This window comes from Myotis yumanensis, unplaced genomic scaffold (genome assembly GCF_028538775.1).
Source record: "Myotis yumanensis isolate MYYU_CA2020_CCGP unplaced genomic scaffold, mMyoYum1.0.hap1 SCAF_3, whole genome shotgun sequence".
Taxonomy (NCBI): domain Eukaryota; kingdom Metazoa; phylum Chordata; class Mammalia; order Chiroptera; family Vespertilionidae; genus Myotis; species Myotis yumanensis.
This window is the reverse complement of record NW_027223754.1, coordinates 2,549,497-2,574,743: the sequence shown is the minus strand read 5'-3', so window position 1 is coordinate 2,574,743 and position 25,247 is coordinate 2,549,497. Positions and strand designations below refer to the sequence as shown.

The 25,247-nt window shown below is 39.3% G+C and overlaps 1 protein-coding gene across 2 annotated transcripts in view; it reads left to right on the top strand.

The window, feature by feature from the left end:
* Positions 1-25,247, top strand: part of GPM6A (glycoprotein M6A) — a 179,022-nt gene that overhangs the window by 92,160 nt on the left and 61,615 nt on the right. The gene's annotated exons all lie outside the window — the stretch shown is intronic.

The window sequence follows — 25,247 nt, the reverse complement described above, 5'->3', positions numbered from 1 at the left end:
CCACAGAGAACGCTGTGTGTCCTTAGAATGAAGCAGGCACACAGGCAGCACATACATGAAGGCAGTATTCAAGAGAAGTATTCAAAGGATCCAGGGATCAAATCTGGTTTTGAATGTGTATAAATGCATTATTTTAGAAAATGCCATGTTTTACATGATAAAATAGCTAGTTTGGAAGCACGATATAGTGTTTTTATTATTCTGAGTCGTTCAGCTTTGTTGGGTCTCTTGCACACATGCGCGCGCGCACACACACACACACACACACAGTCAGAGTCCATGAGGATAAGCACATAAGGATTTTACATAAGCCATAGAGGGAGCTAATAAATAAGCCCGCGCCTACATTTTTGTCATTAGCATGCGTGTTAATGACAATCTGTACTATAAACAAAATAACCTACAGAGATTCCATGTGATCTATTAGAGGTTAAATGTAAAAAAAAAACAAAACACCTCAACTGCCTCTATCATATGAACATATAGCTTAAGTGTTTGTCAGTGATTTGAAATGGTGAGTGTTCATGGTACTTTCCATCCCTAAGAGGCATCTCCATGCCTGTTTTACTTTAAGAATAAAATACTGCAATATCTTTTTTATTGCACATAATAAGATGGCTTTTTGGCTAGTCAACTTCTTCAAGGAAAGATAAGCTGATGATTTTAAATAGAGAAATGCTATTCATTACACTCAATAAAACCTTGAGATAAATCATGGATGGTGGTAACAGGTTGAATGTGTCTGAGCAAGCCTTGGTAGATGCCGGAATGAAGAAAAATGATGTAATTAGTTGTTATTTTTTTCCCAGGGAACATTGACAATCTTTCCTCTGTGGGGGTGGAGACAGCAGTGATGTGATGGGGAAGATTCTGTCGCAGTGGGTTCTTCTTATCATTAAGATGTGCGTACTTTCCTCGGGAACAGCAGTGGAAAACAATTTTTTAAAAATTAGAAGAAAAAAGTCGTATAATGGTCTATAACTACATAAAGATATACAGTTAAAATATCTCTGGTTGAGCTTTTATCATATTTGAGAAGAAGATGATTTCATTCTCTCCACATCTGGTCGTGGGTTCTTCTCGGCTCTGCCTGTGACACCTTTCCTCTGTCACTTTGTTGTTGGGAAGTTGTCTCTGAATATTAATGCTTCCTCCACATCCTGATGGGATCTAAGCTGGAGGAGCCACCTGACAAGCAGGTGGACTCTCAGAGCTTGGCCAGGAGTCTGGGTGGCCAGGTTGAATGGCCCATCTGCCTTCAAGGGGAGCAGTGCTTTGCGTCAGCTCCTCTCCTGTTTTTCTGAAACTGCATAGGCTTTTCTTCGATAATAGTTCAGATACCACACAATGTTCCTCCATCTGAAAGATGCTTCCCCGCCCCCCCCTTTGCAATTAAAGCCTCGTCTTCCCTGTTATAAATGAGAAGGACTCAAATCCATGTCAGTGCTTACCCAGGTCGCCGTTCAAATCCAACCAGAATGGAAAATGGAAGCTGACAGTCTCATACACACACTTAAAATAATACAGTTGATGCTTAAGAACCCTAAAAGGTCTTTCATAAGGAATACCTTTCTCTTCATAATGGGATCTCCCTACCCCATTTAATCTGTAAAAGGCAATTGATGGCAGTCCTAACATTTACTCTAATTTAACTGTATGTGTTCGGCCTTCGAGAAAGGATGATTTACAAGCACGGTGACTTCACAGCCACTGCTCATGAGCCCATGCCTTGGGGTGACACTGCACTGGGGTCATTGCTCCTTCTCTCCATTCATTTCTGCCCCTCTCCCCAAAGGTACAGATCTATCTCGTCATGCGGAGTGGGAGTCTAGTCTTTAAGAAGCATATGTTCTTGGTAAAACATGTCTTCTAAATGAAGGCCAATTACTTTATCTTGTGTTCACTCCAAGCAACTGTGTTCTGGTTTGGAGGGAAAGAGAAAAAAAGAAAAAGAAAAGCAGCTGTTTTGAAGTTGGCCCTTACATATGGCCACCATAAACCTAGCATCACGGGCATCAGAAATTGAGAGGACAACAAGGGCCCCACTTAGCAGGGTTGGCAAGGTCCATGAAGAGATCTTTACAAAGATGTAAAAAGGTGTACATTTATGACTCGAAGACATGTGATTATGTCTGGAACATGAAAATGATTTAAGGGTGTCTGATCATTAGTGAATTAGTGAATGCATGTTCCAGCGGCCCGGAAAGTGTGTGACACCATAGATAACCTCAATGACAGCATTTCTGAATTAAGAGGTGGTCACAGAGGTAGGAATCAATGATCAGAATTGATAAAATTATATAGACATGAAAGAGAAAAAAAATAGGCACAGGAAGAGCTCTCAAGCTGGAATCTTCATAAATTGACTAAACTGTCCCAAAGAACCAGAAACCTCATTGACCTCATTACTGCACGTGAATGTCCTATGGAGCAAGCTTCAGAATTCCACCTTATGTGCGGAAGTGTTTGATCAGCTCAAAAGATAATGCACGGTGTTACTCGTCATGTTTTTCTAGTGTGATTAACCAGGCACATGAGTTTATGTCTTCAGCTTCTCAGGATGAAGGTCAGTCATCCTCTGACCTCTTCTCCAGCACATTCCCCAGGGAAGCAAGGCTTGGCGACCCTCCAGGGCTGGGTCATGGAGGAAGGAGAAGATCAAACTTGGTGTGAACCGGGCCAGCTTTTCCGTCTCAACACCCAGCACAGGGCCACCTATTCGTGGTCATTATTCATCCTTAGACCAGCACCACTAACACACGTCACGTCAGCATATGCTTACCTTTGAAAACCAGCAGGAATATCTAGATGGAAGGACATTGGGTCTTAATGTCCACCTATCTCATATTGACAATACTGTTCAATTAAATTTGAATGTCTGCTCAGAAGTACATGCTTTACACTTTACATTCTACGTTTATACGCACACATCACTATAAAGGAGTCTATTCACAAAAACATAGGTATCATATTTATGGACTGATTGAAAGTCTTTTGGAAAAATTTTTTGACCAGGGTTATTTTTGCCTTGAAAGAGGACTTAGGTGCCTCACCCTTCCTTAGCCAGACACCATCCCTTCAAGAGACACCACTATAATAACTGAGAAGGGAGGTGCTTTGGCTCTATGACACCAGATGCAATTGGTCAACCTAGATTGCTCAGTGATTCCAGTGCCAGACAGTGGCCTAAGGACTTGACATAAATTAACTCATTGACTTTTCACAATGACCTTAAGTGGTTCTAATATTGGGGAAGCTAAAAAATCAAATAGATTAATTAACTTGACCAAAAATCCCATAGTAACAAGTATCAGAGCCAGGGTTCCATGCAGTCAGACTAGACTAGGGCCTGACTTTTAACAACACACTGAGCTTCACCGGACGTCAGTAATGGCTTGCCTGCCACACCCCCTTCTCAGTGATTCTGCCTCATCCACACAGGTCTACTGCAGGAGTCAGCTGTACTCTGTAATTTATGGCTGCATTCTTTATCACCAACTCTGGCTTTTTTGGCCAGATGTGTACAGCCTTACCAATGGCAGCCAATCCCTACGTGTGCCTATAATCTATGACCTGTAAATCTTGGCAAAAAAAAAAAAAAAAAAAAAAAGCTGAGTCCATGGGACTCCTTTCTTGAGAACTGGGAAAAGATGATTCTTGGTAGCCTTGATGATCTCCTTATTCCTCCATATATTCTTATAGTGACCATGCTGCCCATCTCCAGGTAATCTGAGTGAATCTTTGTTCTTTGCAATCAAAAGACCTCCAATAAAAGACCTCTTAGTGCAGCCGTGGGCAAACTACGGCCCGCAGGCCAGATCTGGCCCGTTTGAAATGAATAAAACTAAAAAAAAAAAGGCCGTACCCTTTTATGTAATGATGTTTACTTTGAATTTATATTAGTTCACACAAACACTCCATCCATGCTTTTGTTCCGGCCCTCCGGTCCAGTTTAAGAACCCATTGTGGCCCTCGAGTCAAAAAGTTTGCCCACCCCTGTCTTAGTGTCCAGATTCTGTTAGCAGTCTTGAATAAAGAGGCTTAATGTTAAGAACTTCTCCCCCATGTTTAACCTGCGAAGTGGCAGCTGAACCAAAGGTATACTTATTGTGAACTTAAATCTCAACTTGACACTACCTGTTAACACATTCTAGGTGATTCCTAGACTCGAATAATTAGTTTACCCTAAAGCCACTACCTACCAGTAAGTCAGTATTGGTAGTAAACTATGTATTTTGAGCACCATTGCAAATAAATGAAAGAACCAGAATGACTCAAAGTGTCTGCTTTATTAACAGAATTAGAAACTTTAATAGCATGCTATTGAAATCAATAGACCCGTGGCTAGGAAAGTAATAACAACATCAAAACCATTTGAATAACCATAGAAATGGAAGAATTGGCCTCCTTTTGCCTCTTGGATACTGGCTACTTACAGACCTATGAAAAGGGGGATTTGTCTTGTTTTTCTAGCGTCATGTGGACAGATTTCACCTCAACCATATCGTCACCAGCCACCTGACAATATTGGCTGACAAAGGTGGACGAGATGGAGATTCAGACTGTGTACAGCATTTCGGAGAAACAAGCCCCACCATTTGAAGCTGTGTTTCTACTTGTATGAAATGCTGGAGGCTAAGTAATGAGCTCATGTGGTCACCAGGGTAGTTCTGACACTTGTCAGTGAGGAAAATTAGTTGTATTTTTTCATAAAATTTAACAGAGATTCCAAGAACTTCTGCATTGCTCTGGTTATTGTGACTTCTGTGGTTTAGATAATAATGATTTAGAATTTTTCCATCTTATATTTTCATTGGGTCAGTTGCTAATTATGTTTTTTATAACTTCAGTGCTATTTGTCTCAGCCACCCAAAATGCTTCATACACGTTCTATCATCTTGCTAGGATAAAGCATGTGTGTGTGTGTGTGTGTGTGTGTGTGTGTGTATGTGTTTAACAATATCATTAAAATGAGTGTATTCACCTTTTAGAATGAAAGTGCTTGATATAGTTGCTTCATGAACTCTTAAATTGAGACTTAAACATTTAAGGAGACTGAGCAGTTCAGTGCTGCAGACTGAGACAGTGACGCAGAACGTATGTACAGTGATGACTACAAGATGGCTCTGAGGAGCTAATCATGCTGTCGTTCATCCCAAAGGTAACGGCACATGTGGGATTGATAAAGTGCAGGAAATACGTCCAGTGTCCACTTTGGCCTCCATGTCCCTGTACACATACACCCTCCCCCGTGGAGAAGCTTTGACAATTTTCTTTGCCGTACCCAGGGCAGACTGCCTGGCTGTGCTTCAAATCCCTTTGGACAGCGTCCACACGAACAGGTGGCACAGCTGTGGATTAGCTGACAGTGTAAAAATAAGTCCTGTTTTCCCCTGAGTTCTCCCTCCACGTCCTGGCCATTGTCTCAGAGAGTCTTCATCTGAGGGCAACATCCTCCTTTGTCTGTGAAAATAAAAGGAAAGAACAACAGAAGATTGTGATTTGTGTTCTCTTAAGTTGTGAGTGGGAAATGTGACTTGGGTCACAAATGAGAGTCAGTGGTCCACGGGGCTCTGTGTGTAGAGTTCACGGGGGGATTATGTTACAATGTGAGAAGTGAGGTCAGAGGAGAAAGGAAGGGTGGCTGTTGGCTTCTAAATGAGGTACGTGAGGATATATCAACGTCGGAACATTGCTGCTGTGAATAACTAGATAACGGCTCAAAGAAAGAAAGACATTTTGACACATAGTTTAAATAGCTGAATGTTTTGGGGCTTAACTTCTGTTATATGAGAAATAGTAATCTTTTTGTTTACCTACCTCTACAAAAGAGTGATTGGATGGAATCCTATCCCTGAGAATTATGCTAGGAATACCAAACATATTGTTCACATTGCCTTCCATCATGGAGCATGCGTACTTTTAAAATTATTATTCTCAAGTACAAGTGAAGCAATTGAAATTTTTGGCTAATTATTATTTTCTACTAATAATAGAAATTTCAATATTTTGGCAAACAACTTATCTGTTATTTTAATGTAATTTATTTCCCCCATTAGAAGGATTCTTTGAATGAATGAATGAATGAATTAGCTATTCTTTCTTAATAAAATAAAATATGGAAGAAATACTTTATAATCATTTATATTCTTATTGTTACTTGATGAGAAAAAAAAAATTTCTAGTAAATAATTCAAATAAGAAATAGTACTTGGTCAGATTCCTTTCCCCAAACAGCCATTTCTTCTCAATTTTTTGTTGTTGTCAATCCTCATCTGAGGATATTTTTTCCATTGATTTTTTAGGAGGGGGGAGAGAGAGAGAGAGAGAGAGAGAGAGAGAGAGAGAGAGAAACATCAATGTGAGAGGGACACACACAGATTGGTTGCCTCCCGGAGGAGCCCTGACTGGGGCCTGGTATCAAACCTGCAACCCAGGTACGTGCCCTTGACTGGGAATTGAACCTGAGACCCTTTGTTCCTCTGGCCAATGCTCTAACCATTGATACAAACCGGTCAGGGCTCTTACATTTTTGAGACACCTCCCCATATCACCTTTCTTATATTAGTGGATATCGATTTTCATTTGTAATAGTCTATGCTATGTCACCTTTACACTTCAATTTAGTGATTGCACATCTGAACCATAGCTAACTCCCTTTACTAACATGATTTAGTTATCATGGAAAATAGTAAATACAGGTTGAGGCAAAAGTAGGTTTACAGTTTTTTGTATGGAAAATGATGTAAGAAATAAGAAATAAGAATATAAGAATAAACTCTTTTGTGTATTCAAAACTATAAACCTATGTTTGCCAAACCTTGTGTAATAGCCAATATTTAAAAATCCAGGCACTTTCCTAAGCATTTTATATTGAGTATCTAGTGTCATATATGTTAATATTAATAAATATTGATTTATTTCTTATAAATTTTAAATGTTCTTTAACTTTATGGGCACACTATTTAGTTAGGGGCTATTTAGTAACTCGAATCTATGGGCAACTAGAAAAAAACCTCACACAGTTATCCAGACAACACAGAGCATTTTAACTTAATGAAATAACTTGTTATAACTTAATGAACTTTATTTCAGTTCTGAGAACAAAATGTATCTAGTAATAAAAATAATTTTTTCCCATAATATAGCATTTAAATTCAAATTTTTGAATTCTAGACTTTCAGTGGTAGTAAAGAATTATATTTATTTTTAATAAAACACCTCTAAGAATTTTGCAATTTAGAATCAATTTTTAAAATATAGGGTTGAGCACTGGAACTCTGAGATATGACTTTGACTATGGTTTGGGATGTTCTGACTGTCTGAGGTAGTGCCATGATGTTACCAAACCTAGATTGACTTAATGGTTTCTTATAACTCAGATATTTTTATGATGGTTTGTCATCAAATGTTTAACATTTCTCATCCCTTTACAGTAGAAGATGATGTTGAATGCTACTCATAGAATAATTGATCTTACACCATTTAAGTCTCTCTACTCAAACATCCACAATAGAAATTTATGATTACATGATAAGATCTAGAATTCAAAAACCATACACTCAGATTCTTCCCATGAACCTTTGGGAAGTAGAGCCGCTGGCAGCTTTGTAGTCAGCTGCCATCCTGAGTGGCCAGTGATCTAGCCGGTTCCCAGATCAGGTGACTTCTGCAGCCCTGGCTCCTGCCACACCCCACTCACTTCCGATGAAACTCAACCTGCCTCATTCACTCCTGCTCTTCTCAAAACCCACTTTTTAAAATATGTTTTTATTGCCTTCAGACAGAGGAAGAGAGAGAGAAAAACATCAGTGATGAGAAAGAATCTTGCTTGCTGCCTCCTGCATGACACCCACTGGAGATCGAGCCAGCAACCCAGGCATGTGCCCTGACTGGAAATTGAACCGTGACCCCCTGGTTCATAAATCAACACTCAACTACTGAGCCACACCGCTGGGCTCAAAACCCACTTTTTGAAATCCGTTTTCTCTGCCATTATCTTTGGATTTAATGTCAGTGTTAGTTGAAATAGTGAGCTGGTGAAAGTGTTGTCATAGTATCTGCAACATAGTAGGAGTTTAGAAAATTCGGATTCCTTCTCCTTTCCTCTCCTCATAATCCATTGTAACCATTTACAAAATAACTAAGCAACTTCCCTCGAGGCAGATCATCAGAATTAAAATTAAATAATGCTAAAGGGTTAATCACTCTTTTGAATTCTTATAACAGTCACTTTTTAAATGCCTGCTTAGCATTTAATATATGCAGGTCTTGTTGATTAGTTTCAGTGTGTGTGTTATGCCCCGTCTCTCTTTACAAAAGGTACAGATTTTACCGTTCGTTCTTGAACCCAGCCTGCCAGGTGCTCTGAATACAGTTATATGTGATGATGATGATGATGATGATGATGATGACGATGACGATGATGGAGATGGAGGAGATGAGATGGAGACTAGGGGAAAAGGAAAAGAAGGAGAGGAAGAGCAAGAAGAGAAGGATGAGTCCATCCAGGCTAAAGGATGGATGGAAAACCCTTTTCCATATGAAGACAGATCTCACAGTGCAGCTAAACCTAGCTTGGAAAAATGCTGCCGTTACTCTATTTTATGTCATTATATTTGAACTCAAAATAATTTAAAAAAAAATTTTTTTTTACCTGAAATACATTCAGTAGTTTGATTGCAACCTTCATGAAAATAGATTTTTGTTTTTATTTTTAAAAGTGCCCACATATTTTTCACATTACAATTCTAGCAATTAAATGAAATACAGTGAACTGTTAAGTTCAGCAGATGAAAATTATAGCTTTCAATATTTTATAAGACGCTGATACAAAAGTGTAGCATAGTGACTTATAAAATTGCTGACCCTGGGCTCACTGTGTTCATTAGTAAGTATTGTTTAACGAAAACAAAACTGTAGAAGAAATAACAGTTTGAAATTATTGAAGACAGTTTAATAAGATAAGGCCTAATGGAGGCTCTATCTAGTCAGTCAATTTTCAAGATCATAAATTCAAAGAATAGCAAGTCATTGAGTAACATATTTCCTTTGCCTTCCTTTATGCCTTCAGGCTCCCTATTTTTATCAGAATATGGCCTTTAACAGTTGCCTGGTACTGTGGTTGTGTGCCAGGTCTGAAACGGGCAGCTAGCACTCGGCAACGGTGTGCGCAGGGTTCCCGCACAGGCCCCTGCTGTTTGCCGTCCTCACTTTTCTGTCTGTTCATCATTAACGTGTGCTTCAGGAGGAACATGGGGTACCTCTACTCGGTGGAATTGAGAGTGAGTTCTTCCGGAACATCGATAGCAATGCTGTGCTTCACGTGCCAATGATGTGGCCACGCCCAAAAGCGGAACCCTGAGAAAAGAACATTTTACTTCCGTGTTTGTGTGTGACTTTGTGGTTTGCTGCAGCACTAGATATGATGTCATCATCCCAGAGGTGGCACAAGCTGCTGACAGTGGTCTTGTACCACACAGACACGAGAGGACCTGCTACTAAATACATGACATATGCGGGCCTTCCATGATGCTGTTGGTAACAAGTGTGGCTGCCACTTTTTAAAATATATTTTTACTGATTTCAGAGAGGAAAGGAGAGGGAGCGAATGATGGAAACACCAAGGATGAGAGAGAACCTTTGATCGGCTGCCTCCTGCACACCCCCTACTGGAGATAGAGCCCACAACCCGGGCATGTGCCCTTGACCAGATCGAACCCAGGACCCTTCAGTCTGCAGGCTGATGCTCTATCCACTGAGCAAAACCAGCTAGGGCTGCCATTTTTATATGAACATTAAAAATATTTTGCCCATTGTTTCTGAGAAATTGGAAGGGGGAAAAAAGGACACTTATGTAATACCCTTTGTAATACTTTAAGCGAAAAATAAAAAAAATAATAATAAAAATAAAAAAAGAAATTGGAAGGGAATTTTGCATCACATTCACAGTGGTATTATCATTCTAATCTCTGTCATCAACTCTAGTACTCTATTTTTTTTCTTTCATATCCAGCAATGATGCAAAAGCAACATCAGTACAAACTAATGGTGCTGAGGCCTCTACGGCAGCTGGTTCCCCATGTCTCTGTCCCATGGAGCATTGCATACTTTTTTAAATATTAAAAATACAGACTGTATTTTTTCACCTAATATGCTCTATGACAAAGTATCAGATCCACTGGCCACTCCATTCCAGCTGTATCAGATTCTGACACATCTCCTATTGATTGACAGATGTTCATTTCACTTCAGCCTTTAGGTATTAAAACAATTTTTTAAAAATGTCTACTAAGTGCCTGGCCCGTGGCTCAGTGATTGAGCATCGACTTATGACCCAGGAGGTCACGATTTGATTCCCGGTCAGGGCACATGCCCGGGTTGTGGGCTGGATCCCCAGTGTGGGGCGTGCAGGAAACAGCCGATCAATGATTCTCTCTCATCATTGATGTTTCTATCTCTCTCTCTCCCTCTCCATTCCTCTCTGAAAGCAATAAAAATATATTTTAAAAATGTCTACTAAGTGATTTGTAACTCATTTGACCAAATGATGGATGTATTAGGTTGCATTGCTAATATTAGACCCTTGTGACCTACAAAAATGGCACTTGAATATAGCTATGCTATCAGTGTGCTACCCTTATAAAAATGTTTAATGTGTGCATGATTCCTCTGTAGAAATATGTCATATATGACATAAAATTTGCATATTGTATTTACATGGAGTATGGTAAATTACAAACATTCTTTCTCCAAAATCTTTGTAAGCTCATTATTTTGTTGTGTTATTTTCCCCTTTTAACAAAAATTGGCCCAATGTTTGGAGTCTTCTTTGTTCGGTGCATTTATATATAATGCCAAAGCTAATCTTATTTTTTTGAGGTCAGATGAGTTTGGCGTGTTGGGGCTTGTTGAAGATGGTACTGAATTAGAGTCTATGGCTTGCTTTGCTGGTCTCAGTAACCAGGGTGACCTTTCACCTGGGGGCAGAACACCTGCTTTGTGGTCCCTTGGATGAGTTATCACTCCACCATCACCTCCTTACACGTTGCAGGACGCCATGGAATCTCCTCCCCCAGGCTGACAGTGCCATCCTGTCATGAGTGGGGTTTTATAGCATCTAAGAGAAGTCTACACGGCTCCGTGTGGTTGTGGAGCAACGCAGGATGTCATGCCATTTCAATATTGAATGGAACCCAGAGAGTCATTTGAATTGTTATGGTCTCTTTGGTTAGTTTGAAGTTTCACTGTGCGAGAAACAGCAGCCTTTGCTGAGAGGGTCTTGTGATCTCTAGATATGGGATGAAGCGGCACTTCAGGTTTGGGAGTGGACAGTCCTGCAGGACAGCACAGGGGGCAGTGGAGCCCCCTTTATTTTAGGTAGATATACTGTCTTCCTGTGACTTTTTCAGAGTGGGTGAGAAGAAAAAAGTGGGGATGGGTGGGAAAGAATTGGGTGTACAAATCTTGCTGTAGGGTGGACTCTCTTGCTACTGTCCAAAAATGACAATAGTTCAGAGTCAGATCTGAAAGAAATGTATGTATGTTTTCAGCCAGAGCAGGAATGATGTGTGTTTGAGAAGAGGGCTGATACCTGTGAGTGTGTAGAGAGGAGCTGGCTGGAGCTCCCGGGAGACCTGCGGGCTCTGCCCAAGCCATCCCGGGTCAGCGATGGGCCTGAGGAGCTGGCTGGAGGGCATGGGAGGGAAAGAATCGTGTTGCTTCCCATTTTCCAAACTGAAAAAGAAAGAAAGGAGATGTTACTATGCACCAGACCACAAACTCTTTGAACTCCCCGCTCATAACTAGCCCCGGGCAAGGATTTCCAATTTGCTTCAGTTTCTTTTATGTGAAGTGCAGCTGAGGATTTGCCAGGCGACAAATGGAATGCCTCTTTTGGAAGAGAGTAAAAGAAACACATTTTACATTTCCCTGGGTAAATTGCTTTCCCGGGGAAATCCACTGTTTTCTAAGAGAAAATGTAGGTCACAAAGGAGAAAGAATCATCACATTTCGACAGTGAGCTACATTTGCTGGGATAAAGAATTGCCTCAGGTTGAAGAGATTAATCAGAATGATACATTGGAAAAGGAGAAACCAAATTTAGCGATCTGCGACTGCCAGTGTATGTCCAAAATATTATGGAAAGTAAATGAATTACAAGAGCAATCAAGAGATTATATAGGATAGCTTCTTCTTTTTGATTACTTTCTTCCTTGAATTATCTTTTAGTCTGACTTTTTAAATTTTTAAGCATAGTACTTTTAAGAGTAGGTACCAACTATCCCATGAAAAATTACAGAATAAAAAAGGGCTGGCACAACCTGCACTCTGATTTTAATGTTTCCTACTGGTTGTTTTAGGTTATTGGAAATCCTAATCCAGAAGAAATAAAGGCTGTATGGTACTGCCAGTGAACACAGGGATGGAAGTGCACACATGAACTTTGACATTCTCAATGGAAATTTAAAAGACTAAAACATTTTTTGCAATAAGATCAAATTATTCATGCAATGTCAATACTATCTATACCTCAACCAAAACAAATACTATCACTTATCTGTAGCATTATTACCTGCCTTAATAAATTATTTTGTTTCTATGCTAGTTTTACCAGTATTAATGGCTTCTTAGGTTGTATGAAGACTTCTCAGGTTACATAATTAATAACTCAATATGATGACAAGCTATGGTGTTGGGGTATTAACTTGATGGGAAAACATGCTTCTCATGAAGATGTTAATGTGTGGAAATGTTTGGGAGGTCAGATGGGACAATTTGTCCATTTTTAGAAAGGTAGTAAAAACCACACAATATTTGTAAAATAATGTATTCTTATTGAGAGAGAGAGAGAGAGAGAGAGAGAGAGAGAGAAATGTTCCTATTTTGTAGTAGGTAGTTCTGTGCATTTTAGACCAGTGCTCCCACTTTACCATCATCATTCTACGAGCAGCCTCTATTAGCTAAGAGATAAACGGTGCTCTTCTTCCTGACATAGATTAAGACGATTACAACCAGCTCCCAAGTTCAACTTTAAACATGTAAAGGTAGTCTTCTTTAAGTTAGTCTTCCTGTACATAGAAGAACATTTATAACAGCACATCCAAGAACTTGACAACTTCATGCAGAATAATCAAGTGAGCCCCGAGTGCTGTGGCTGCCACTAACTAGCTGGCTGGGGACATACAGCGCATCACTTACCCCCCATGACCCTCATTCTCCTCTTTGCAGTGTTAAGGGAATGCACTGGAGTTCCATTTCTGTGCTTCTATGAATTCTAGAAGACATGTCACCAATATTTACATTAGTCATGTGAAAACATGATTACATTCTTGCCATCTCACTGGAACTGAAATATCTTTTCTATTCATACATTTTTTATTTTTATAAAATCTACTTAATTTTTTATCAGATACGCTAATCTGTCACTTGCTGTTAGTTATACAATAAACTCATCTGAGCATCAATATTCTATTAGTAGGTAGAGCCAACGCATGGATTGATGATATTAAAATGGAATCTCTCATCAAAACTCATAGAAGAAAATAAGATCCCTTATATTTTACTCATTTATTCTCCCCCCACATACACACACACTTACATAACTGAAGCAAAGGATCATCAATACAGTAAATAAATGGCCCAGTGAAGGTAAAACATTTCATATGTTATAAATGCAAAGGATTCGTCTGAACATTTTCCCCAGCCCAGTGCTGGTGTCTATGCTGGCCGCTGGCCCTTTCTTGCTCTACAACAACAAGCAATCTATCTTTTTTGTAATTAATAGCTAACTTCATCGTGTTACAAATCCTCCAATCCATAGCATTTGTTGTTCTTGCCTTTGAGCTTAAAGACTTCCTTAAGCAACAACTAACAGGATTATGAAGCTTAACCCAGGCCTTTGTAAATTTTCATTTTATAACACAGAATTGAGATGATTTTGATATTCACTGATTTCCAATTTGGAGAATGTGGTATCTTTATACCATGTGGAAGTAAATATCCCAGTGGCATCTGCTTTTGTAGTAAAAGAGAAGCTAAATATATTGACTTCAGGCCTTTTTTTATTAAAAATCTCATAAACACAATAACCAAGGTAGAGCTTTAAAAGTATCATGCTTGTGAAACATGCAGCATTTGGATTATTTTAAATATTGATGACAACCTTATTGCAGACATCCCTATAGTTCAGCCTCAGAAATTACATGTGATTAGTGTGCTTGTCCCTTTATTTTGCTGGTGAATTTGTTGACAGATTGTAATTGGGTCACTGTATTGAAATGCCCCATGGTAGCTCAGAATTCTCTGTGTTGGTTGGCATGACAACCATAGTGGTCGATTAAACATGCTCAGAAATGGAGAAGCTGTGCTTCTCAGAAGATGCTAACGAGGTGGGGAGTAGAAAACTGTCCGGAGACTGGCCAAATGGACAGATATCTCTAGGAGTTGCCTTGAATTTGCTCTTTCACATTCTTTTATTTATAGATTATTATGATAAACATAATATGTACAAAAAGCTAGATGTTTAGAGATTTACTTAGATGAATACCAAAAGCATTTTTAATTTTGTGTGGATTTTAATAAGAAGAGGTTGAAATAGCCTTAAAATATTGTTTTCTTTTAGAGAGAATGCTAATACTAGAACAAGTATAATTGCTATAAATGCTGATTTTCACTTAGCTCTTTCCCCTTTAAACCATTCTGTGAACGGCATGGCAGATGACACGTGCAGATGGCATAGATTGGCACCTTGGCACACAAGCCCTGCCTTTGGCAGCCAGTATCTCCACAGCCAACTTTAGGGACCAGGGAGATGATGCAGGAGCACGTCTCTAGCAGCAGAGGCAGAGCGATGAAAAAGGACGGTCATGCGGCTCACTAACCTGTTCTCCTTCTGCATCTCAGCCCCATTCCTTTGGCTGGTACATAACTGGGAACCTAAGACAAAACCTCAGGTAGAACCTGAGAGCAAGTTTTTATAATCATGATTTTGTCATTCATTTCTTGTTTTGTTTTTATTTCTAATTCACTCAAGCATTTGGGTAGGAAGAGAAGGAATTGACTACCTAGCAAGGTTTTTTTTATTATTAGCTACTTTTCTCTGGCTAATAAAATAATAAAGACAAGATAAAATGGGCACCACAGAGTTACTATGATTGCAGTTCAGTTTAGGTGCCAAGACAGTCGATCCCTGCGTGAGGTAAATGAAGGCGGCATGTTTTAATTTGTTTTTTTATGACTATGCCTGTGTGAAAATCCGCATATGGATGTTCTGATTAGTCCACGAACAGAATATGCAGAGCATTTTTAAAAAATTATTTTCAATAGACCAAGGTAATTCCAAAAATCTATTGTTGTTGAGATACATTTTTAAAATCAACATTCATAATGACATTTTTGAGAAGAAGAGATATTACAGATCATCTTCATTCTACAAAAGGAAATTAACTGGGTAAGATTACGGAGCTAATTAGCCTAAAGCCCTGCTGGCCTCATTCAAAGGCAGGCTCCTTACAGCACCACCAGGCCTTCTAATCCCACCTCCATCAACGCTGTGGTCAAACAGGAGAACGTCCTATGTCCATGAGCTGCCCGTTTAGTGCAAAGGGAACTGATGCTGTTAGCACAATGAGCTCTATTTTGATATTCCCCATCTTTTTTCTTTGTCATAGTTTCTTGCCTGGAGCAATAGGCCCTAATTTATTACTTTTTGTGTTTGTTTTTGTTTAGTTTTAACTTTGAGGTAGCCATGTTAATATTTTCATTATATTTAAATGTCTGATTTTTTTTTCACCAAGAATTGAAGGTTAAATATTTACCCATCATTGGTTGGTATTTAAAAATCAATCTCTGAAAAACAAAATCGACTATTGAAATCACCCTGTGACATTTTAGACACGCGCTTCATAAATTTTTTTTTTTTCTGCTACGTAGTGATTAACTGATAAAACCTAGTTTCAGTTTGTTTTAGAAGTGGATTTTTTGTTAAATTTTCTAGTTTTGAGGGCAATGGTTTTGTTTTATCATCATGATGCTTTGGTTAAAGCTTTTCAAGTATTGGACTCAAAAATGTGTCATTTTTAAGAATCAGTTATCTGTATGTTTCTATCTTAAAATTCTGTTAATGAACATGAACGGAATATATCTTACTGATTTTAATATATTTCTTTGAGAAAAAAATTGCCTGTTTTTCTTGACTTCAGGGTTGAAAATGCAGGGGTCTCTTGTCTTGCCGAGTGTGTGTGTGTGTGCGTGTGTGTGTGTGAGTGTGTGTGTGTGTGTGTGAGTATGTGTGTGAGTGTGTGTGTGTGTGAGTGTGTGTGTGTGTGAGTGTGTGAGTGTGTGTGAGTGTGTATGTGAGTGTGTGTGTGTGAGTGTGTGTGTGTGTGAGTGTGTGTGTGAGTGTGTGTGTGAGTGTGTGTGTGTGTGTGAGTGTGTGTGTGAGTGTGTGTGTGTGTGTGAGTGTGTGTGTGTGTGTGTGTGTGTGATATCAGTTGAAAATCTTTGTTTTCATTCTCCTTTGTTTCCTCTTTGCAGTCTGTCCTGAGACCTTTGTCATCTTCCTCTTTTTGAAAAGTCTCTTCTCTATTCTTTCTTCTCTAGTCAGATGCGCCCCTCCCCCTCTTGCAGTTGCTTTGACTAGATTAACACCCATTAATGAATATCCACAAAGGAACAAAAAGAATGGGCTGAGGGCGGGAGGAGAGAGGCCTGCACTAGGGGAGCGATAGCTGAACTGAAACAGAAGAGCTCGGATAGGAAAACTGGGGGAAAGGGTGGAACAATGGACAGGATGCTATTTTGCAAGTTAAAACTCCATAACATGTATTTATTTATTCATTTTTATGTCATTAGTAATTATTTTATGTATTATCTGATTTTTTTCAGACTCCATTGTATGCTTAATGGAATCTGACAAATAACATAAAAGCATAAAAAGAAAAGCAGCAATTTCCTGTGTATTTATATAAAGATAACCACTATTAACCTTTTTGGTATATGCCCCCTTTTCCCTACTTTTTTTTCAATTACAGTTGGCATCCAATATTATTTTATATTAGTTTCAGGTGTACAGCATAGTGGTCAGGTATTTATACAATTTATAAAGTGATTCCCTCCACTTGACACCATACACAGTTATTATAATATTATTAACTATGTTCCTTATACTGTATTTTACATCCCTGTGACTATTGTATGACATGACATATATTTATGATATTTTTTCATTCCTTATTGGGTTGATTGATTCATTACTTCATTCATCATTTAACAAATATATAACACCGCCTGCTTTGTGCCAGCTCTAATGAAGTTGCTCGGGATATAATCGATGAAAATGCGCACAGATGCCAAGTCCTAGCCTGGAGCTCAGAAGTAAGGGCAAGAAGAAGAGATTTCTCACAGAAAAGTATGCCTTGCGTAGATGAAATTTGTTTGTGAAGAGCGATGTCCCTTAAGCAATTTGATGCATAGGTTCAGAATTTGGGAGAAAAGTCTACATTGGAGTTCTCTGATTGTAAGTTATCAACAAGTGTGTGATTATTGATGGTAATAATAATCCACCTAAAGATGTATGCAGACTTGGAAGGGACCCCAAAAAGAGATTTAAAGAAAACACTGTAGAAAGAAGCTGAGAATAGCAAAGAGAATGTTAAGCTGCCAGAAAGACCATATTGTGTCCTTGAAGGAGGAGAGGTCATAAGGAAGAAGTGGCCAATAGTATCACATTCTCCTGAAGACCAGGGAGATGGGGTCAAGGAGAACTTTGGTGAAAGCAGTTCAATCTTTGAGTAGATCTTTCTACTGTATTTCCCTGCAGCCCGTGCCATATTAAATAAATTATTAAAGCTTTAAGATACATTATTTTAACGCCAGGCATGTCACATCTATGAACGGGATGTTTTTTGGAGTATTGTTGGTCTTTGACATGGTAAGGATTAGAATATGCATTTATTTATTTTTTATTGAATTTATTGAAGTGACATTGATTAATAAAATTATATAGGTTTCAGGTGTATAACTCTAGAATATGCATTTATTTCAAGAGCAAAGAATCAGAATAGTGGGAGAACTAGAAAACAAAAGGAAAAAATCCCGCAAATTATAGGCTGATAAGAAATGAGGAAGCCAGTGGTGGGACGCGCGGAAATCCACAGAGTGGCTGAAAGGTCAGTGCCTACACCTTTAGAGATGACCGCAGATATTTTCTGCCCCTATTGAATAATAAAGTGACTTGCTTCTTGAACATGAAGAAGGTTTGTTTAAGCCTCGTTTTTCTGAGTATTTCGTCTTACGTATTTTGTGGGAGAAAGCAGGGTGGTGGTGGATTAATCTGGAGGTTTTGTGCAGCATGGACTGGAGGATAACACACTAAAGGTTGGTGGTGATACAGGCTAAACCAAGATAAAGGCTATATTTTGGAAGGATTCAATTGATTTAAAGGAACAGGGTGAGGAAAAATTGATAGTACACATTGTCTCTAGGCCAAAATAAATACTTAGCACTTTTATCTGTTAGTTATCTTTGCTTTTTTTGTCTTTTATTTTACTATTTAAAAAAATTGTTTCCAGAGAGGAAGGGAGAAGAGAGAGATAGAAACATCAATGATGAGAGAGAATCATTGATTGGCTGCCTCCTGCACGCACTCTACTGGGGATCGAGCCCACAACCCGGGCACATGCCTTGACCGGGAATCAAACCATGACCTCCTGGTTCATAGGTCAATGCTCATCACTGACACACTGGCTGGGCTAAATAGTTATCTTAATAATAGCAGTCCAACACTGTCTGGCAGATATCACTGTGTTTGCTGTTAAAAATGAAAAATATCTAGTGTGCTGTAGGTGCCTTGGGTTGCAAGTGGGAAAACCATTGGCCAATGCTACTCTTCCTCATATCTTGTTCTTCTTGTATCAGAGCATATATTGCTGCTCTCTATTATGATATTTTCTGTCTTTTTTTGCTGAGTCTACAGAGTATACAAGGAGAGGAACATGTTTGTCTTGTTCATCACTGTGTCCCCTGCACCCAGGACAGGGACTGGCTTGTGACAGATGTTCAATATCTAAGGGGTGGAATTCATCCAAATTATGAATGGGTTAATCCTATTAGTCTTTATAAACAATGCTAAGTTACATACAATGCTAATTTATCTGCTTGCATTTTTCAAACTCTGAATTAATTTCTGGCATATTTTTTAGTGGAGACATCTTAATGGCCTATGTAGAAATCGTTGACAATATATGAATAGAATTAATGCAAGTGCTAAAAAAAAGAAATACATTTTAGTTCTGAATAAGAGAAGAAAAATTACATGAATAATCAGTTTGGGTACACTTTTAAGGGAATTGGATAGAGGTGAGAATAATAACTATGGCAATAGTTGAAATTCATGTAGTGCATTTAACTAATTTTATTCTCCAAACAGCTGTAGGAAGTATGATGCAGAACAAACTACCCCCAGAGTTGGTGGATTAAGACAACATTTATTTTTTTTCTCTCACAGTTATGTGGGTTGTATGATTCTTGCTCCTGCTCCATGGGATATTGGCTGCAAGACAGGGACATCTGTAGTCATATGGGGTCTGCACTGGACTGGAGTGTCCAGGGGGCTCAGTTGATTCTGGTTGTTGGCTATGAGCTCAGTTGAGATTCTGAGCCAGTACATGTATGTGTGGCCTCTCCATGGGACTGGGGACATCTCAGCATGGCGGCCAGATTCTGAGAGGGAGCACCTCAGGAACAAGTGCTTGTAGAGACCCAGGCGACAGTGGCAAGGATCTCTATGATGCACCCTGGGGATTCTGAGGAGTTCTACTCACCAGGTGAGTGATGGGCCTATCACTATAAAGGAGAAGGTGAGCTTGATTTTAGGCGAGACTATGCACCAGAGAGATTTCAGATGACCATGTCACACAGCACATGGAAAGACTGAAGCATGTAGAAATGCCAAAGGGAATCTCAGGTGAAAGGTCAAGATTATGAATGAATAAATTTGAATAATCTGCATAGACACAATGATTAAAAGTTTAGGATGGAGGCTATCTGAAACAAAAAGAAGGAGTGAGGTAAAGACAGAGTTTAGTCCATGCTCATCTTTAGAAGTTAAAGGAGGAAAAAGAGGTAGCAAAGGTATCAGGTAATTATGTTCAAGATTCATTAATGATGAGTTAGAGGTTTAAAAAGGAAGCTGTTTTAGGAAGGTTGGCGTTAAGACTGTGAATCCCTGCTTCCCATCCCTTCCCTCCATTTCTTCAGGCCATCAAAAGAGACTGGGTTTCTTGTTGCCACTTGGGTCTCTGGTAGAAAAAAATCTATGTGCTTATATGGACAAAGGCAAAATTCAACTGAATAAAATGGTAAAAGGCAAAATTCTACTGAGTAAAATGTAAAGACCTATTGGCTTATTCAAGGATTTATGAATTGGGCGGTGTGTCATCTAGCAGACAGAACAGAGTTTGGGTGAGTTGTACAAAATGAAAGACTTTTCTACACTGAAGGGGGCAGCAAAGGAAGTCTCTAGCAAAGAGTGGGTTGTTTTGGCAAGGTCATGTTCCCATGGCTGATGGAAGGGGTCTGTTGGGTGGATTACCTCTCTAGTGCTAACCAGGTAATTCCTCACTAACTGGTTAAAGGGGACATTCCCAGGAGGCTGGAACTGCACTTAGTTTAGGTGGTAAGTCTTGGTTTCCTAATGTGGGTCTTCTCACAAGTGACTCCATTTTGGATCTGTTGTCTCTTTCTTTTTTTTTTTTAACAGTTTATAGTTTATGCTAATGTAATATACTGCTAGAAAATTAATTCTATTCAAGATTTTCAATATTTTGGTATTTTCTAATTAAAAATTGTCGTTGTTATTAATGATAAAGTATGAAGTTAACCCTGTAACCTATGAGACAGATATAACACACTCATGGAGTCACAAGGAGAAAATAGATATTATAATTTTTGTACTAACTCAATGTTACCTCTCTCATAATTACATCTTACATAGAGAAATAACTTCATGTGTAGGGTAAATCAATAAAATAATAGATTCTTTATATAATTTATTGAGTGCCAATATGACAGGGACTGAGATATGTAATTTTATTTATTATATATTCAGTATTAGGCAATATTGAACCCATTCACATTCTCAAAGACTCTGAAAGACTGAGTGCTATTATTCATAAAAACAATTAAATGAAATAAAACCTATGATCTTCATCATCTCTAGCTAATATGGTAGGCCAATTATTGAATCTAGTCTCACTAAACTAAGCTAATAATTGCCAGAACTGGAATTAAAACCCATACCTATTTCTCTCCAAAGACTCTGTTTCCATAACAACAGCTTTCCTCTCTACCTTGCATTTACTTCTCCTTCCTCCTACTCTCTGCCTCCTGCCATGTATCTGTAGCTATTTGCAAAGTCTAAAATTAAATGGTGAACTGATAAATGTTGCTATTAAATATATCTATACATACATATAAAAGACTAAGCGACTGGCCAACCGGCTGACCAGCCAGTAGGAATGGTGCGCACTGACCACCAGGGGGCAGACACTCAATGCAGGAGCTGCCGAGCTACAGTGACTTGGCAGCGGTGGTTCTCGGGTGACACACCCCGGAACCAGAGAGGACAGAGCCCGATTCCTCGCAGGGCCGCACAATTCTACCTTAGGCTGTGATTCTACCTTATGTTGTTGCTGGGGCACTGTCAGCCAGAATCTGGTTTACTGCACACTTGTGTTTGCGTTCCACACCCTGGACGACAGCAATTTTGCAGAGTGCCCTCGCGCACTCCAGGAACCTCAGGGGATGTAGGAGAGCCAGTTTGGGCCCGATCCCCGAAGGCCAGGCCAAAGGACCCCACCTGCTGGAGGGACCCCGCTCACTCCGCAGATGCCCTTCAAGCCCTGGCACCACCCCAGGTGAGGCCTACTGAGGAGGGACCGTGGGAGGTTGGCTTCAGGGCGTGTCCAGCCCGTCTTGCCCAGTCCCAACCCACCGGCCACCTTCTAATTAATTTCCTTTCAATGTGCTCGAATCCGTGCACCAGGCCTTTGTTTCTTTACTCTCTGTAGAGGGCTTGCTGTTGGGATTGGAGCTGGGTGAATAGGCCTGGGCAAGGTGGTTTGCAGACTTTTATCTCATTTCAGTGCCCAGACTCTTATTTTTCCCTTTGTTCCCAGGACCCCCACCTGTTTTGCATACCTATTCCTTTGTTTAGATTAAAATATATCAGAGGTTTGCCGAAACCGGTTTGGCTCAGTGGATCGAGCATCGGCCTGCGGACTGAAAGGTCCCAGGTTCGATTCCGGTCAAGGGCATGTACCTGGGTTGCGGGCACATCCCCGGTGGGAGATGTGCAGGAGGCGGCTGATCGATGTTTCTCTCTCATCGATGTTTCTAACTCTCTATCTCTCTACCTTCCTCTCTGTAAAAAATCAATAAAATATATTTTAAAAAAATAAAAATAAATATATCAGAGGTTTAAGAAACCAAGGTGGGGGGTGGACATAGAACCTGTAAATGTGAGCTGTAATGGTAACCTTCATCAGGGAAAAGCAAACTTTGTTAGGAAATTAAATACGCAAGGAAACTAAACATTATTTCAGTTGGGATTCTTGCTCCGCCTCATCCTGAAATTCATTTCCCAGGGCAGTTTCTTGGTCCTTGCAAACCGCCTTCATGCTCCCCACATCAATGCTTGGACATATCAGGGTCCGAGCAAGTTAAATGACGCTCAGGGATCCTCAGCACCTGACTCTCTTGGCAGCCGCTCCAGCGTTGACATCATGGGCCTGCACAGTTTGCTCTTTCAGAGTCTGCCTTCCTCTCACTCCAGCCAGATTGCCTCCCTCACACCAGGTTGGCCGGGTCTTTGTTTGGAAGCCAAGAGGCAAGAGGCATTTGCTCTGACTGTCAGTGACATGAAAGGGGCACAGTCACCTCATTCTTCATGGAATTTACATGTAAATGGACTTAACACAGGCGGTATGTCAGTTCCAAACAGGACACTTTTAGGATAGACACTTAGCATAGTGCTTAGTATAATACCGAATTGAAAATGTTATCTAAGAAAGGTTTATTAAGGTTCATGCCATAGATCTCTTTTTGAAAAAGCTCTCTTTCATCAGTGTTATCTATTTTTTTTGTTTTAAAAAAATCTCTTTCACCTTCTTGCAATTTCCATGGTTATTATCACACCACAAATTAATAGCGATGTCAGGTATATTGTGTCCTTGGCTTTTTATAATCTTATTTCTTTGAACTTAGTGTCGATTAATTAGTGCCTTTTGACATTTTTTACTTTTTTCTCAAGCTTTGCTCTTTAGTGTCCTCGCCCAGTGTCTGTCTGTACAGAATAAAATACAACCTCTCCTTTTGTGCTTTCAACCCACGGGCTGCCTTACAGATATACCACTGAGGTATTCACAGCATGCTGATCCAAGGTGGTTAAAAACACACAAAAAGCAGTGGCTCTGTTTTTATAAACTTTTAATTTGCTTTTCTGACATTAGTAGATCATGGTTTGGGGTGTACTTCACACATGACTTGCTTTATAATAATTTGTATACTTTTTTATATCATCAGAAGTTTTCCTTATTTTCCCCATTTAATCATTTGGAAATTCAGTGGGTAGTCCCATATGGGTCCTTACAGGAATACGTAAGCAAGGTGTTTGGGAAGGCAGCTACCATTGTTTCCCCCTGCGGTGTCCCTTCTTCCACTTGATTTTTAAATACAAAATGTGTCATAATGGGTGGGAGAGAATTAAACATTACTCACAGGCAATGGAAATGGAAAAATCTAGAGATTTTAGTAAAATATATGCTGGATATCAGAGTCCTCACTTTTCTATTGGGAGGCATAACTTTGGAGACGTATTTGAAAATGTTCCTTGTTTTATATTGATTGCCAAGTAAAAATGTTAAAAGAGAGAAAACGCCCCCTTTTCCCACTTGTGTCCTTCAGTGGCTGTGACTATCTGGGGTCGTCCTGATTGAGTTGAGATGCCTCAACTTTTTAGAGTTTTGTGAGGTTCATGTTTAACACGACTGCAGGCATTTTGGTGATGCTGCTGTTAATGGCTTTGCAGAGTTCCAGACCAACTGAACACCTGTGAGTTTTCCCCTAACATCAGCGCCTATGTGGGTGTGAGCCTCCGCACCATGGTGGATTCTACCCTCTCACACTCAAGACAGAAAATAAAAATGTTAGCTCTGCATGAATCTGCTCACCTTATCTTTTGGCTTTAGTTTCTATCCACAAGAAATATGGTTTCGCCACAATTTCGGTAAACTGGAAAACAAAAACTATTTTATGGAAATCTTCATTGAAACAATGAATAATGAACAAAATTCAAACTATTATCAAGTGTTTGAGAATTATTTTTTTTTTATTTTTATTTTTTTTAATATATTTTATTGGTTTTTTACAGAGAGGAAGGGAGAGAGATAGAGAGTTAGAAACATCGATGAGAGAGAAACATCGATGAGCTGCCTCCTGCACATCTCCCACTGGGGATGTGCCCGCAACCCAGGTACATGCCCTTGACCGGAATCGAACCTGGGACCTTTCAGTCCGCAGGCCAACACTCTATCCACTGAGCCAAACCGGTTTCGGCGAGAATTATTTTTATATGTCAGTTTTATAAATTCAGAGATAGACAATAACTGTTTTGTATATCCCGTGTTTATTGATTTGTCAGTTGTTTTCTCTGAAAAATGCCCCTTTGATAAACAGTCATGTTTATATTGTTTACTGATTGATTGTTGTTTAACGATCTGGTCTTGACAGGAACAAGTATGCCTGGCTCTGTTGTTCAGTTGTTACTAAAGACCTTGTTGCTATTTATGATAGTCTTCATTGTGTGACACATCTGTCCACTCATGACAGTTGTTCTATCTAAAAAGTTTAGTGCCTGATGGTTCTCAGATTCTCTTTGGAACTTCTGTTGGATTCTATGCCAAAATATCAAAGTTTTGGGTTGTGTCTTTTTTTTTTTTTTTTTTTTTAGTTAATTAGATTGGCTTTATTTTTTGACTATGTTAATATCCCCATTTTTTTGAACATATATTTGAAATACTTCAGTATCAGTATTATAGAGTGGATGGGAAGGGGTATCTAATGACCTCCTTTAGATTTTATATGAAAAAAAATGAACATGTTTATTTATAATACTGTTAAGTAATTACCAGGGTGAGGTATATTAAATACTGTGTTACTAGTCCAGTGGTTAGTTACTGACTGTTTAG